The sequence below is a fragment of the Crocodylus siamensis genome, chromosome 5 (genome assembly GCF_052110815.1).
Source record: "Crocodylus siamensis isolate JL-2025a chromosome 5, ASM5211081v1, whole genome shotgun sequence".
In the NCBI taxonomy this organism is placed as follows: Eukaryota; Metazoa; Chordata; order Crocodylia; family Crocodylidae; genus Crocodylus; species Crocodylus siamensis.
In genome coordinates this window covers 46,833,160-46,848,600 of record NC_143399.1, presented here as the reverse complement: position 1 = coordinate 46,848,600, position 15,441 = coordinate 46,833,160, and the positions used below count along the sequence as shown (strand labels likewise).

General features: G+C 46.1%; 1 protein-coding gene, 1 long non-coding RNA gene and 9 other non-coding genes across 13 annotated transcripts in view; 10 read left to right on the top strand and 1 right to left on the bottom strand.

Moving 5' to 3' along the window:
• ZBTB37 (zinc finger and BTB domain containing 37) overlaps positions 1–1,034 on the bottom strand; it is a 33,323-nt gene extending 32,289 nt beyond the window's left edge. For both annotated transcript variants that reach the window (XM_090047817.1, XM_090047818.1), the window contains exon 1: positions 978–1,034. The gene's annotated coding sequence lies outside the window, so the exon portion shown is untranslated. The remainder of the gene's footprint in view (positions 1–977) is intronic.
• Positions 1,035–1,193: 159 nt separating this feature from the next.
• LOC149864031 (uncharacterized) lies at positions 1,194–12,170 on the top strand. Of its 2 annotated transcripts, none has more exons than XR_016442573.1 (13): positions 1,194–1,298; positions 3,467–3,513; positions 4,114–4,150; positions 5,033–5,077; positions 5,555–5,583; positions 6,297–6,405; positions 7,346–7,371; positions 7,836–7,875; positions 8,343–8,365; positions 10,266–11,198; positions 11,563–11,631; positions 11,838–11,874; positions 12,067–12,170. It is a non-coding gene; the product is annotated as an uncharacterized LOC149864031 (long non-coding RNA). The 2 variants fall into 2 exon arrangements; XR_016442572.1 differs by having other exon boundaries at positions 1,200–1,298; positions 11,157–11,198.
• On the top strand, positions 2,945–3,022 carry LOC149864040 (small nucleolar RNA SNORD74). The gene has a single exon (XR_016442810.1). It is a non-coding gene; the product is annotated as a small nucleolar RNA SNORD74 (small nucleolar RNA).
• Positions 3,973–4,039, top strand: LOC149864039 (small nucleolar RNA SNORD75). Its single transcript, XR_016442829.1, has one exon. It is a non-coding gene; the product is annotated as a small nucleolar RNA SNORD75 (small nucleolar RNA).
• Positions 5,396–5,478, top strand: LOC149864038 (small nucleolar RNA snR60/Z15/Z230/Z193/J17). Its single transcript, XR_016442812.1, has one exon. It is a non-coding gene; the product is annotated as a small nucleolar RNA snR60/Z15/Z230/Z193/J17 (small nucleolar RNA).
• On the top strand, positions 5,966–6,052 carry LOC149864037 (small nucleolar RNA snR60/Z15/Z230/Z193/J17). The gene has a single exon (XR_016442814.1). It is a non-coding gene; the product is annotated as a small nucleolar RNA snR60/Z15/Z230/Z193/J17 (small nucleolar RNA).
• Positions 7,690–7,754, top strand: LOC149864036 (small nucleolar RNA SNORD44). The gene has a single exon (XR_016442811.1). It is a non-coding gene; the product is annotated as a small nucleolar RNA SNORD44 (small nucleolar RNA).
• Positions 8,166–8,228, top strand: LOC149864035 (small nucleolar RNA SNORD78). The gene has a single exon (XR_016442833.1). It is a non-coding gene; the product is annotated as a small nucleolar RNA SNORD78 (small nucleolar RNA).
• Positions 10,999–11,078, top strand: LOC149864034 (small nucleolar RNA SNORD79). The gene has a single exon (XR_016442778.1). It is a non-coding gene; the product is annotated as a small nucleolar RNA SNORD79 (small nucleolar RNA).
• LOC149864033 (small nucleolar RNA snR60/Z15/Z230/Z193/J17) lies at positions 11,372–11,452 on the top strand. The gene has a single exon (XR_016442813.1). It is a non-coding gene; the product is annotated as a small nucleolar RNA snR60/Z15/Z230/Z193/J17 (small nucleolar RNA).
• Positions 11,686–11,761, top strand: LOC149864032 (small nucleolar RNA SNORD47). The gene has a single exon (XR_016442835.1). It is a non-coding gene; the product is annotated as a small nucleolar RNA SNORD47 (small nucleolar RNA).
• Positions 12,171–15,441: the final 3,271 nt, after the last annotated feature.

The window sequence follows — 15,441 nt, the reverse complement described above, 5'->3', positions numbered from 1 at the left end:
CTGTGTGAGATGAGTAAGTTCCTCAGCAAAGGGCCTGTATTTCATAACTTCACATGCACCAAGCTGTATACACCTCAATTTAGGAGCATAGCAGCTCAGCGTGACGAAAGCAGAGTCCTCTCCCTGATGTGAGAGGCAGCTTCAGTAAAGTGTGGGAATGGTCTTCCAGCCGGGTGCAGGGGAGGAACAGGTGCTACACAGAAGTCAGCCAAGGCTAACCCCAGCAGTGGCAGAGCCCTGCGGAAGGTGCCCCACGTAGACCCGTGTCACCGACTGGTGGCTGCAGGGAGTCTAGGGCAGTGGATCTTAACCTTTTTTTACATCAGGATGCATTTGTAAACATTGATGGCCAGTCCCAGCCCAGTGCCCCTCACTCCTGACCCACTGCCCCCTGGCCCCAGTGTGAGCAGCCCCTTGCAGGCTAGGACTCTGCCAGCTGGCAAGGGAAAGCCCTGGTTTCCAACGTTTTTCTCCTTCAACGAGAACCCATCTTTAAAGTTTGGCCATGACCCTTTTGTATAGTCTTGCTGCCCATTGTGTGTCATGGCCCCAGGCTGAGAGGGGCTCAGGGGCTAACAGCCGGGAGGCTCGTCTGCTATGGGCACTCCTCCCCCGGCCACCCAGCTCTGCCCTTAACCACTGCGCAGCCAAGGGGTCCCCCCGGTCACACGACACGGGCCACGCAGACGACACACGGAGCAGGGAACAGACATGCAGCCGATACACGACAGCCCCGCGGAGCTGCGGCCGAGAGCGGCCCAGCGCTGTGGGCAGCCGCCGCGTAGCCCCGAGGGGCACAGCTCAGCCTGGCGCCGGGGCTGGCGGTGACACCGCGGGCTGGGGCCGGGAGCCGCGGGGGGAGCAGGCAGCGCTCGGGCTGCAGCCCTCAGCACCTGCCCCGCGGGAGACGGCATGACAGCCCCGCCCCGCTCCGCCCGGCCGCGGGTGCCGAGTCCCGGCCCCGAGCAGGCACCTACCTCCCGGGGTGGGCAGGGCCGGACGCCGTCCCGGAAGCGAACCCCCCGAGCGGGCCGCGCCCCGGAAGAGAATGCCCCCTCCCCCACATCTACCCCCGAGTCTACAGCGGCTAGTGCGTCACACGGCCCCGCCCCCTGGCATGCAGCCGCTATTGCTGCGCGAAGGGCAGGGCTTACCTACGTCACCAGCAGGGCGCTCCTGTGAGAAGCGGCCCTGTGGGCCCCGCGCTCACGTGACCGCGCTCCGCCGGGCTACAAATAACGGTGGCACCGCCCTTGCCCCTTCCTTTTTCGGCGAGCAGTGGAAGGGCTGGCAGGCTGGTAAGTGGTGGTTTCGGGCGCTCCCAGGGCCTGCAGTGCCGGACCGCGCGGGCTCCATCGCGTTCCCTGGACGTTGCAGGGTCTCCGGGGTGGCGGCTTCTTCGCGGATGGCGGCGCGCGGGGCCGGATGGAGGTGGATTACTACCCGCCCCCCTCGGGCAGCGCCGCGTGTGGAACCGGGACCCTGTGGTCGCGTGGCTTTAAGCCGCCCCGAGCTCAGACCAGTGGCCACGCGAGAGTCTCGCTGTGGTGCACTACAGTTCCCAGAGTGCACCGCGCTGCTGGCAACCCCACCTGTGTTCGCCGCGGCGCGGTGCTCGCTGGGGGATGCAGTCCCTGGGAACCCCCCTGCGCGGCTGGACTCTGGGCTCTGCCTGGGGGAAGGCCGCGCTCGGGACGCGGGCGGTATCACACAGCCTCGTGGCGTTGGCAGAGATCCTGAGCCTGTTTGTGCCCCGTGCTGCCTGCTCAGCGCTAGGGCGCCTGGCTCTTACTGTAGTAGGGCTAAGCAGTGACTCGGGCCCGCAGGCCGCGCACGCAGCCGTCAGTACTGCCCCTCGCCGGCCCGGAGCACGCGGCCTGCAGCTGCTGCCACCACCACCGGACCCTTTCTGCTCCACCCACACTGAGCAGTGCTGGCTAGAAGCTGCTGCTGGGCACGGGGGAAGAGTGGCCCCACCCCTCACCACTGCTGGGGCCTACCTGCTGGAGCTACCAGGGGCGTGCCTTGTCTGCCCTGTGGCTCCTCCATCCCTGTGGCCACTACCTCCTGACTGCATGATGGGTTGGCAGTGGGGAGGAGCTGCAGGGTAGTCAGGGTGCTGGCCCTGGGCAGCTGCATGGAGGCAGAAGGGCTGCCTGGCTGCCACCGCTGCGCAGCATAGGCAGGTGGTCCAGAGCAGGCATGGGGTGAGCTGGACTTGAGGCTGTGCATGTGGTTCCTGTACCACGGGTCTGGGCAGAGCAGCATTGGCTGCTTAGGGATGCAGTCTAGCTGTGGAGCTGCCCTACTGTGTGCTGGGGTGGTGAAATGGAACTGAGAGGCCTGCCACAGGCTGGACAAAGCCCCTCTGCAGGCTGGATCTGGCCTGCGAGCCATATTGCAACTGTAGCCCTAGACTAGAGGAAACCTCGGACTGCTGAGTTCCACCAGTGTGTGGGTAGAGACTTGGCTTTGTGGTCATGCCTTGTTGCTCTGATATCCAATGACTAATCCAGCTTCATACATGGAGTTGGCTGAAGCAGCATGTGCCCTTCCAGCAGCTTTTTGCATTCAGGAGTTGTGGGGCTAGAGGTAGGAACTGGTTGTGGAGAAGAAAACTAGTAACCTACATGCATGTAGGTAGAAGGGGGCTGGTGGAAAAAGCATGTTACAGGACATGAGCTGAGGATTACAGTGCTGAGGATCTCCACTTAAAAACCATGTATGAGCATGGGGTTGAGGGGGTTTGCTGAGCATTGAATTGTGACTTGGTCTCCTTCCTTAGGTAGGGTTTTGTTGTAGCAACAGCCAACATGTTAGGCTTATGCTTGCCAACATGTTAGGCTTATGCTTGCCAACATGTTAGGCTTATGCTTGCCAACATGTTAGGCTTATGCTTGCTTTTTAGCATTAGTGATCATCTCTTGGTTGAATTTGCTCCCCATGTACCTGCATGTGATGAAAACTCTGTTGGTAGGGACATCTGAGAGGGTGATGAATACCAACATCTCTGAGCTGGACATGGGGATGTATTGACCATGGGTCAGTGGTGTAGCTTATATGGCTGTAATTCATGTGGTCTAGAGTAAAACTATTTTGTTGCAGCACTCGTATAGAATGCCCCTAGGTGTAGTTTTGTATAAAGGTAACTCCATGATCATCTGAACCATGCCACTAGGCTGGATTTTTCTTGTTACAAAAGGCGTAGTAGCTGGTATTAATGGGCACTTTTTACAGGCTGGGGAGCAGGCTTACAGAAAAGGTTGTGTGTATGTAAAAACATTACGGGGAAACCTGTTCCTGTTTACTAGGAAAGGAGAACCCTGGAGTGGTTTTCTTTCACTTCTTACCAGACAAATTTTAGGATGAGAATCTCCTTTTTGCATATGTTTTGCTCTTGGGAATAAAGCTTTTTTGGAGAGCAAAGAAACGTTGCACTACTAACACTGCTTTCCTATTCTTTCAGAAAACTTGAGATGACTCGGCATTCTTTTTTCACTGGCTGGAAAACAGGTTGGAACTGCATTTTTTTTTAAATATGAGGCTTAATTTAAAAAAAAAAAAATGTTCTTCTGCAGCAGGATGCTTCTAGCTGCCTAGAGTATTTGCTGATTTCCAGATGTAAGGCTGGGATTGCTCTGTAACCTACCTGGTAATTATTTGTATGGTTCTTGGCTCTAAATGTCTATACTGATAATAATTGTGCGAGGAGTGCCATTCTTTCCCTGTGTCATATAACCAGGTTTATCACATGATCTTAGTGGCTGCACATGGATTGCTTCATAGAGCTTTAATCAGCCTTGTAGGATTTGAAGTGATCATTTCCTCCTGCATTTTTAACTGCTTAAACTTTCTGGAAAGTTGGGTTAAATAGTGGCTTGATTTTTGGGGTGTGCTGGCTCATCCTTATAAAAACAGTGACACCAGCAGTGTATCTGAAGGGGCTGAAATAAGACTGCTATGAAAATGGACAGCCTATGATGCATTGAGCATAAGAGTAGTGGACAGAAGTGATTTCTGACAACTCTGCCCTGAGGCTTCATTCAGTCCTTATTGCGCTTGCCAAGGATATGGAACTTAAATGCCTGAAACTTCATTTGGTTTCGTTTGCAGGCTCAGGAAACCTGGAGACCTTATGCTGTTTGTTAAGGTAAAGATGGTTTGTCTTTTTTCTGTATGCTGCATCTAGAGCAGAGTTACTTGGAAACCTACATTTAGATCATTGGCTCCCAACCTTGGGACGCAACCCAAATCAGGGTTGGGGGGGCCCTCAGGGTCGTGAAGGGCCTGCATGTACTCGCATACCCATGTGCGTGGCCTGGGTGGGGCTGGGCTGCTGTGCACAAAGGGGGCAATAATGGCTCCCCTGGGCTGCTGCTGTACTCTGCTCCCTGTAGCACCAGGTTGGGATGTCCCATTGGTGGCCAATTTAGGGTTGCAGCAAAAAGAGTTGGGAACCACTGATTTAGATGATGGATTATATCGGGAGTGCTCAACCTCTTGCCTGCAGAGCCATGACAGTCCAGTCCATGGGACTCCACAGGTCAGAAACTGGCAGCAGAAAAACCCCATGTGGCTTGAGTGTAGCCCTGGCTGTAGGGGCCCTAGCTGTGCTGTGGAATCAGGGTGGGGCTTCTCTTTGCCCCTTTGCCCACCTTCCACCCTGCTGGTCTCCCTGCATGTCTGGATCAGGGCTGGGCTACTTTTTACTGCCCACTTCCCCCCCTGCTCTGCCTGCTGCCTCCTTCCCCTCAGGTCCAGATCTGCACTTGGGGGGGAAGCGGGGGGAGTATTGGGCACCACTGGTCTAGAGTACTTACCTTTGTTCAGGCTAGTGTAGACCAACAGTGTTTCAGCAGCTGAATGCTAATTTCTACTGTGCCACAATGATGACACTTATTTGCTACTCTTGACCAAGAGAATGATGAGAGCTCTTACCACCTTAACTTTGAGCTGAGGCACAGTACTATCAGGGAATGCTAGTCTGTTGATTTTTCTGCATCTGTTTTACAACTTCATTTTATTTCCTTAGGATTTGATTGAGCCAGTTACAAGCCTGTGGAAGAGAGGTTCCATGGTAAGAAGAACCAACTTTTTTCTGAGGGAAAAATGGAATATGTTTTTGCATAGATTTTTTTGAGGGGGGGTGTTCTTCCTATATAGAGCTGAGGCAATGTAATGGAAAAACTAATGGAAAGTGGGAAGGGAATGCTTTTTAATTCTTAACTAATTTAATGTACTAAGACAACTTTGACATGTTGCAGTGACTGATAGGATAGCTGTCTTTGGTCAGTCAAACTTTTAGAGCATTTTAAGTCATTCAGAACTTTTTTTGGGTAGATCACATTTAAAACAGCTCCTTATTTGAGTAGCAACTCAAGCAGTCTTACAAATGCAGATGCAATGATGATAACATAGTTCAGCAGAATGTACAATGACGAGTACTGCTTTGTCTTTCGCTCCTATCTGATGTATCTGACTAATTCTTCTATCCTTCTGGTAGATGTTAATAATGCTAAAATGTAATGGGTCTTAATTTTCTCTTCCTTTCTAGGCTAAGGAAATGAATCCTGAGAATGAAAGGTAAGTCTTGAACAATAATATTCCTTTCTCTTTGTGGAATGCCATTTTTGCTGTCCTTTGCACCACCTGCCATACTGTTCCTTTTTTACTATTGTATTAATTTCTTCCCTTTGGGGATTCCTCCTGTGAAATCCACAAAGGACTGCTTAAAGTGGCATATTAAAAGTGTACAGTAAAACCAACCTTCTCTCAGAACTATAAAAACAGGCACTTTATACTGCCTGAGTCTTAAGGGCTCTTCAAAATTCCAAGCAAATGGCAAATTTGCTACACTTGGCCCTGTCTCTTTCTCCCCTTCCCCCCTCCTCCCCCTTTTGGGGGTGGGGTGTAGAGGAGGAAAGAGTAGCTCCCTTTTACTCTTCCTTCCTTGCCGTACCCTGTGGAGGCTCAATATGATGATAACATAGTTCAGCAGATGGCCTGTGATGAGCATGCTATACTGTCTTTCGCTCCTATCTGATGCAGCCTCCTATAGTTTGTTAATCTGGCAGTTGGTCCTTATGTCCATAAATATTTTGGATACCTGTGCACCTCAATACATAATGGTTGTACATTAATAGTATAGGAAGTATTGGGTGTAAAACGATTTTAAGTATGGTCAAATTAATATATACTACTATAGTAAAACCACAATCTATCCACGTAACTAGAGAAAAGATGCTGAAGCCAACACAGATGTGATATTTGTCTCAAAGTGTCCTTTTGCTTTACAGGAAGTGTTGGAGGGGTTGGCACTGGCTTACAAACTATCTGGTGCTAAAGGAGAAACTCCAACCTTCACCCTGTTGCAGAGGGGGCAGACAATGGCACACTTGAAAGAAGGTAATGTCTCAAAGGAACCCTTTCTAATATAAATGCTACACTCATCTGCTCTGCCTCTGTTGACAGTGCATTTTAATACTGCTTCTGAGTTTTGCATTGGCCATAGGAAGCCCAAGAGGAAACTTTCAGATGGATGTTGTGGGGGTGGAGGGAGGAACCTGAAAAAAAAGCAAACGGGTGCTAGTCAGTGTGATATAACTTGCCCAAAAATGAGGGACTGGAGAGAGTAGAAAATGGAATGCTGGAAACAAATGACGTGCTGGCAATAGAGGTGTATTATTAAAGAAGCAAGATGGAGAAGAGCTCGTAGAGCAGTGTCATTTGATACAGACTTTAGGGAGCCTGTCTACACTGCTGGGTCGAACTTGGATGATTTCTGTTCATTGCCTGGCCCCTTGTCCACAGATGAACACCTCTAGCCCTGACGCTTTCTGCTTCCACTGATGATTGTCAGAGCATTCCCTTTAATTTTGTCTGTCCTGCTGAGCACACCGGTTCAAAGGGAAAAAAACATAAGCTGAGCTGCTGTACTGCATTGTTGAGTCGTGATATGCCCCCGAGTCTCCACACCACTATACCCAGTAAGCCAAGTATGACTTGGGTGTGAACAGCCACACACGGCAAAGATAGACTAATTTGGGCCTTTGGACCTAGGTGCTAATCACTACAGCTAAATCTATATAGCAAAGATACCCTGGGATGAGGTGAGTCACTGGGACTCATGGAAGGTCCTTAAGTGAAGGCTGCCATAACAAATACTAGCTGTTTGACTGGAGAAAGGGTAGAATAAAAAGCTGGCTAGATTGCTGCTGTAGATGATGTTGAATCAGGTCTCTGATCCTAATGAGGATAAATGTGACTAAGTACTGATACAGTTTTTGAGAGACCTGAATATTATAGATGCTTTTTGCTAGTTCTGATGGTGGCTTTCTCTTTGCAGGTGTCCAAAGAACTCTTGAGAATGATGTAAGTACATTTCAGCTATTTTATGGAAATTTCAAACTAACTAGATGGGCCTCCTATGATGAGGCCCTAGCTAGCAACAGAGAGTGCTGGCTGACGGGAAACTGTTGCCAAAGCTCTAGGAAAAATTGGTGCCGATTGCTGCCTTTTGCACAATGAATTCTATAAATTTAGGGGGTGGTGAAGGGGAGGGCAACTAGTAACATGGCCCAGTGTGAACAAGTAATAAACTTTTTAACTTGCTCTCTTCATCTTGAAGTAATGCTGTGCAGGTGGCCTTTTCCCTACCAACATTAGCTTAGACCATGTTAGTTCAAGTAGCCTGTGTGATGAGATGCAAATAGACTGACTTAACAATGAAGGTCTGTAATTAGCTCTACCTGACTTCAGGCATCTGGCTCAATTACCCTGCTTTGTACTTTTCTGTTTCTTCTTGGTTTGTTCTAATATAGCTCATTTCATCCTAGGATTGGGGTGACCTGGATGTACACAGTGCTGCTACCTAAAGTAAGTCTGGTCTTGCTTTGTTCTAGTTCTGCTATTAAATATAATGTAGCTGGGTAATGTACACAAGGAGTTCTGAGGTCATGGTTCCTTCTTGTGGAGTTTAGAAGCTTTCTCTGACAAAATCTAGTCTTTGAAATTCAGAAGGATGCTTTGGGGCTTTCCTACCTTGCAGACATCATTTGAGGTGCTGCCAGGGTCTTAAGAATATTGGGACACAACATATTTAGACACTGAAGTTTGATTTACTTTCTAGGAGATCTTGGAATTTTGTAGGCATTTGTCCTGCAGGGTTATAATGATGTTGTCAAATGTCTGACCTGAAATCAGTATGTGGACTATTCATTACTGAAGGACCCTGTAGCATTTAATAGCTATAAGTGGATTAGCACAGATTTATGGTGTCTATATCTTTTTTTTTCCCCCCCCCCCCCAATGACACTTTTTTTGTTGTTGTTTTACCTTTTAAGGTCCTGAACTTGACTGAACTTGGGTAAGAATGCTTTTTTTTTTTTTTTTCCCTTCAGCTTTGTGGATTAACCTTTGGATGGTAAGAACATGATAACCAATGATGAAATTGGATTCTGACATGAATGTCAGTGATACTGCTCCTTTCCATTCCATTTAACACTGAAATTACATTTTCTTGCACTGGGGCTACTTGAAATGGGAGCAGTTTTATCCTAAATACTGTCTGGTCCATCAAACCAGCTGATGCTTGAAATAGAAGAGATTTGAAATGTAACCTACATGAAGCACATGGTGAATTCTGACTGGTTGGTCAAAACCTTGTTGCTCTGCTTTAACAGCCACCTGCTATATTTACTCCTAATACAAGATGACCCCTCAGTTTGATGCAATTTTCCAGGCACAGAATTGAATTATTGGAGACCTGCCTTGAATTTGTCCCCTTCCCACTGCTACAGAAGGGAAAATAAATCTGGAGGGCAGGGGGGAATAGTTAGGTTAGCCCCCTTACCCTTTGCCCTCACTTGTATAAAATATAAGCTATGCATGATATTGGTGCAAAGTCAAAAGGCTCAGCATTTACCATATAGCTCTCATTGGGTTATGCCTTGGCAGCATCAACAGCATTTCAAGCTGTGGTAACCCCACAGCTCAGCATTGCTAAGTGTGTGTGGGCATGCACTCCAGATGTGCCCTCCCTACCCCAGGATCCATGTGATGTATATAAAGTGTAAAGGAACCTGGCATGGCTCCATCTTATGGAAGGCTGGACCACGTAATCATGTGTGCCAGACAGAAGGTCAACAGGGATTCTGAATTAACTTCTGGGGGACCCTGTTTGGTAATGTTCCCCAACCTTAAATGTCTGTCAGAAATGAGAATTGCTGGAAATGAGGAAAGAAAAGTGCAGGTCAGCTTTGGGAGTGAAGAAATTGGTATGTACTCAATGTAAGGGCTTACCATGACTCTCTAAAGTCAGCACTGACTTTAGGAGGACTGGGCACAGTTGGCACTACCACAATCTTACTCAGATGGGACAGCATCCCTGCAAGAGTGATATAAAGGATCTTGGTTACACATTACAGTGATTTTTGGGGGGGGAGGGGTTGCTTTTGGGCTTTCCCTTTAGCTTGTTCCTTCAGCCTTTTGGCTAGGGGGCATCTGAACTCCCAGAGCCTCTAGGCTTAGGATTTGCACATGGGATGCCTGCCATGGATTTGGGAGTATCTGAAGTGCTACGTTGAAGGGTCTGGGAGATGGGATACTTGCTGGTGGTAGCACTGCAACTGAACTTCGGACAAGAACTTCAGTCTGTAGAATTCAGAACTGCATTGGCTAATTTGGCCACAGATACAAACATAAAAGAAAAAAGTGGCAGGTTCCCATCAGCATCTTGGCCTTTTTGGCAAACTGTGGTCCTGCATCTCTATTTGCAACTTTTGTATGACCCTATAAACCACCTTGCTGTTCAAAATGCAGCACTGTTGTGTGGGGTCTCTTGTATGTGGGGTCTCTTGTAACTTCTTTGCTATGTAGGCATTGTACCATCTTGCCCCCAGGGCCTTAGTTGGCTGCATGCTGCTTGTGTAACTTGAGTATGTAGCTACATGGTAGAAGGTGTGAATGCAATCAAGTCCTCTATTTCCTTATATCTCAATTTTGTCATCCTGAACTTTTTTAACATTTTTGGTGCCAAGGGGAAAGTGTTGGACCTAGTTCTGGCCCTCCTGGTGGTGCTGGCTTGGTGTTGCAGTACCTCCAGGCCTGGTGCCAGTTCCCTGTTTTTCCTTTAAGTAAAAATACCATTGGTTTCAATTAACCAAAGTAAGCAATACAAATCTTCATTGAGGAAAATAAGTTGGGCTTGGGCATTTCAGAACTAGTACCTCTTGAGGCATTTCAGCTTTTTTTTTTTTCTTTTGAAGGAATCTGACTATTGAACTAAACTGGAGCGTAGTTTAAACCTATACAATTGCATACCTAGGATGGCTCGCTTTAAGAAGAGACTCCAGCTTCTCAGCAAAAAGTCTTAGAGTAGATAAATGTCTGAACTTCACAGTGCGACTCTGAAACAAGTAAGAGTCAGCAGTTTGCAAAATTTGATACTTAAATTTGAATGTCTTAGAGGTGGGCACTCTTCCTGAGAAGATCACTAAGGCAGCCTGTTTTTGTTTGTTTTGCTTGGGGTAGTATCGTATGATTCCAGCAGCAGTTAGGGTCCTATTTTCCACTGAAATAGTCTATACTAGAATCTCGCACTGCATCATGTAATGCACCCAGCTCTTATTTTTCAGAATCAACTGTTGGGAGCCAAGTTTAAACCCAAACTTATGTAAGAGTAGCAGACAGAAGAGGTTTCTGAGAATATAGCACTGAGGCAGTGCTTTTTTATGGTATCTAGCTCTAAACCACTTACCCTGTATACTCAACTTATATTTTTGGGTGTTTTTTCCTCTAGCTGAAAATGAAAGAATTACCAGACATTGCCTCATGTGTTATAGTTGGCAACTTAACCTTCCTCTTGCATTGTGAAAGATGTACTAAAGACTTGCCTGCATGTTTTGACTAGTTTATATCCTACTTCTTAAATATTGTATTGGAAGGTTGGAATTGGGATCCAACAGTAGCATTTCATCCAATAAACTTTCTCTAGGCCTGTACTGTTAATGATGATTTTGTTTTGAACAATGGGAATCTCTCTGAAAGAGACTGAGGAAGACTTTGATACTGAAACAGTACAATGTTTCAAACTTGATTTGTAATGAGTGCTGTGGGCTACAATCTGTTTGTAACATCAGCAATTTATTATATTGCAGAATTAAAGCAGTTTCTGAAGCAAAGCAATGCTCCTACCTCAGGTAAGCAAAACCATAATGTGGCAAGCTGCTTCCAGAGATCCAGACATACTTTTTTGACTTAGTGGCCTCAAACCAAGCTTTTCTGATGGAAAGTAACAGAATCCTCGATTTTTATTTATACAGACCAAGGGGATGACTAAAACAGTGCCACAAATAGCAGATTAAAATTTTAGCCAGAACAATGATGATAACATAGTTCATCAGAAGCACAGTGATGAATAAGCTTTGTCTTTCGCTTCTATCTGATGTATCTGGCAACAGTGGGAATCCTGATTTTAATATAAAAATAAAAACGAATATAAAAATTAAAGTTCCTGCATCTGGGGCTCTGTTAACAGCTGAATCTGTACTCTGTCTGTTTTAGGATGGTATTTTGACAGGCTGTGGCCTCTTTGTTCTAAGCAAGGACTCTGATCTGCCTAAAGACAAGCTGGTAAGATCACAATTCTGCTGTATTGTATTATAATGCTGCTGGGGCTGCACTTGTAACCACTGATGAAATCAGATTCTGCCAAATGAATTCCAGTGATATTACTCATTTCCGTTCCACTGTTTCTGAGGTTGCGTTATTGCTTGTGCTATAACTTCTAGATGCCACGCTTTTGACTTACGCTCACTTATTTCCCTTGCATCTCCTAGGCCACAAGACAGCAGTGGAAGGACAGGAATTTGGAAGGTGAGTATTACTTTTGAATTACTACAAACAGATCCTTTTGCTGGAATGGACAAAGATGATTACAACCTTAGCTTGAACTCTCTCTCTGATAAGAGATGAACATTTAAGGTCTGAGCTATTCCTTTTAAGAACTGTTATACTTCAGTTTTGTTACTGCAGTATGTAACTGTCTGTCTGTATTTTGCTTGACAGGATAAGGAGCTGTGAGCTTTTGGCAAACTTCTAGTACAAGACATGCACACAAAAGAATGTCAGACACCTGTGGATTTCTAATCAATAAATATTGTTGTATGAAATTTGCCCTGTATGGTGACTGTTTCAGGCATCTGGTAAAGAATAGTTTTAAACACTATAAAACTAGACTCTTCCAGAGGATTCTCATCGCACCATTCCACTGTAAAGTTCAGGAGCAGTGTTGTTTGTTTTAGATCCTAGTTCTTCATGCTAACACTATTAAAAGTAAGTTTTAAAGTGGTCAATTTGGTCATATTTTAATCTGAAAGGTAATGCTCTCTAGCCTCTGCTAGGGGGCAGGCAGTTGGTACCTTTTCCTAGTGATAAGGGAGATGAATACTAGCATGAAGTGTATCAAATAGCAGTAGCTTCTAACTCTCAAATATATGGGTAGTTTCCTTGCTTTGAAAATTTTTAAGCAAACATGTTGCTATCCACCCATTTGTTACACACAGCTGACCTGCTGCTGGGGACCGGATGAAGTTTTTTTTGGGGTGGGATTTTTTTTCAGGATCCCCTAGACAAATTTACACACTAAATAGTATATTTTGGGTCAGTATTGTTCCCTACAAATGAATGTGAGCAGCCATTTGTCACTTTCCTACATTTACCTCTTGAAATACTATACCTCATTGTGTCTGTTGAAAGAGCTTAAAGGGGCTGTTGTAGCCAGTGATTTAGTGTAGGTGTGGAGACATGAGCTTTCTTTAGAAGCTTAAAAAAAAAAAATGGGGGACTACATTCTGAAATAGTGAGCTGGCCCTTTTCAGTGGGCCAAAGCAAAGTTTTTTTGTTTTTTTTTCCATTCATCCCATGTGTGAATTGGAGTAGTACCAGTTTAAATGTATAGTTAAGATGGTCTGAATTGGGTATCTGTATCCAAGATCTGACTCTGTCCTCCTGGCCAGAGTCCACATACCTAATGACTCATTTGAGCTTCTAGACTGTTCTGGCTGCAATTCCAGCTCCTTAGGAAGAAGTCAAAAAGATGACAAAAAGATAACATCCATTCCTCTTCTCCAGTGCGCACGTTAGGTCAGTGGGCTGTGGCAGGGTGGTGTGATGCTCAGAAGGACAAGGAGTGATATCTTGGAGTGCAGCGTTCTTAAGTTGTGTCCCTAGCAGTAATCTCGATCTCTGGAAGAAACAAAAGAGCTCTAAATTTTAATGTAAGCAGTCTGACTGAACACTACCACAGGCTGCTTTTATTCTGGAGCCAAAGGCTTAAGTGGCAACACTCCTGTCTGCCTTGTGGACTTGAGGTGTTACCCAGTGTTGTGTCAGTATGTCATGGTCTTTCCTGCTCTTGTCCACTAGGCCCAGGGCTGCTACTTACTACCTACTCATGTGGTAGGTGTGTTTTCTTGTATCTTCTCCCCATTCTCCAAAGGCAGGCCAGCGGATCTGCTGTGCATGAGGCAACAGGCCCAAGCCTACCCCTTTGAGCTAAAAACTCAACATATTAATGCAACCTGACCAGAAAAATATTTAAGCAAATGGCTGTGGTTCCCTTTATTATTCTCCCACTGTTGCAGATAACTGTCCTGCTGCTGAGAGTAGGATTGTCAGCAATCCTAGAGAATAGCCCTCTTTGATCTCTACTGTTATGTATCTATCTAGATCTCTTTTTTTTTTTTTGTCCCTTTCCCCATAGATGGGCTGTTTTCTCTCAGTGCTCTCTAGGGATGGAGAAACCAGCAGGAATCTTTGCACAAGGAGTGCAGTTGAGACATGCTAGTTCACAAGAACCTTGTGTTAGGAAAAAGCAAACCACTTACATGTAGGTGTAAGAGCCCTTGTCTTTCTCCTTTTCTGCCATGTAGGTTCACTTGCTCCAGGCCTATTTCTGTGTTCTTACCAGTAAGCTCTACCCTACCACTTTCCTCCTGCTGGAGCCTCTGTTAAAGAAAGCATAGGATTCTGGTCGCACCCTCCACATTTTGCTGTCATTGATTATCTCCCACCTGCCAAACAAAAACCAGCAGGTGCATCATGCTTTCTGATCTGCTGGTCTTGCGACTGGCTTCCCTGCAGCCACCCCACTAGTGCATGACAAAAGATCCCAGCAGAGACCTGTGACAGGCAATAGGAACAGGGTGTGTACCTTGGTCTCCATTTTAAAGGAAGGGCAGGCTAGGCAGCAACATCAAGGCTTCTAGCAGATTTATGGGAGTTCAATGGGCAAAGGTAACTGGATTATCAAAGTAAAATATAAGAGACCTGCTATTCTTAACTTCTGTGGGGTGGCCTATTTTCTGTAGATGGAGATGCAAGAATGCCAGGTGTACAAGCTTGCTAAGGTTTGAGTGCAGTTAGACCTACCCACACCCTCAGAGGCTGTGGAGGGGAGACAAAGCCTCAGTTTTTCTTAAGTCAGCCATTCCATTATGGTTAACTGTAGCAAAAAGAGAGAACATAAAACCTGGGTGACTGTGGCTGTAAGATAAGGGCATCTACAGAAAAATGGCTAATGGGGTTGAGCTGATAACAAACTTTAGCTAGTACCAATCTGAGTACACTGGTTTTACATCAGTTACCAAGCATTAGCTCCGCTGAGAGATTGTGAGGATAAGAGATGTGGCCTAAAATGAGAGCACTGCAGTTCCCCTTTGTGAAAGTCTCTTAAAATCCAGAGGAAGGTCCTGCATACATGCATGCATATATGCAAACATGCACTACCTTTTTTTTTTTTTTTTAAGGAAAAATCTGTCTAATTATGACAGTCCTCTGCCTTCTCAGAGCACCCAAAACAAGCAGCATGAAAAGTGCTATGGCCATGACACGGTGTAGTTTATTGAGTTTGGTTCAGTATTTGTTAGTCATACATGCTGCTCTCTCCCCCAGACATTATATCTATTTTGCAACTACCTGTGCAATACATTTAGACTGGCTGCATGTGGAGCCTTTAAAAGTTTCAACCAGCTATGAAGTTATTGCTCCAAAATGTGTGCAGGTGACCCCTGCTTAGCGCTGTTTTGCTTAGCACTGTTTTGCTATAACACTTGTTTTACATCGATACCTGATTCCACTTAGTGCTCAGTGAGTTTTGTTATAATGCTCACAGGCATTGTACAGCTGCCAGCAGGTTTCTTAATGCTGTTCTACTTAATGCTCAGTTTTTTGGAAACCAATTAAGAGCGCTAAGCAGGGGGTGTCTGTAATAACTTTGGAGCTGGTTTCTATCCAGTTTTAATTTGCAATGTGGGAGACCACAGCTGCTGTGCTTTTCCAGCCGCTCAGGTGCACAATACACCCCTGGGGCAGAGAGTCCCGCAGCTGTGGCACAACTGGCACTGAGAGCTGCAGGGATCTCTGGCTGCTTAGACATGAAAA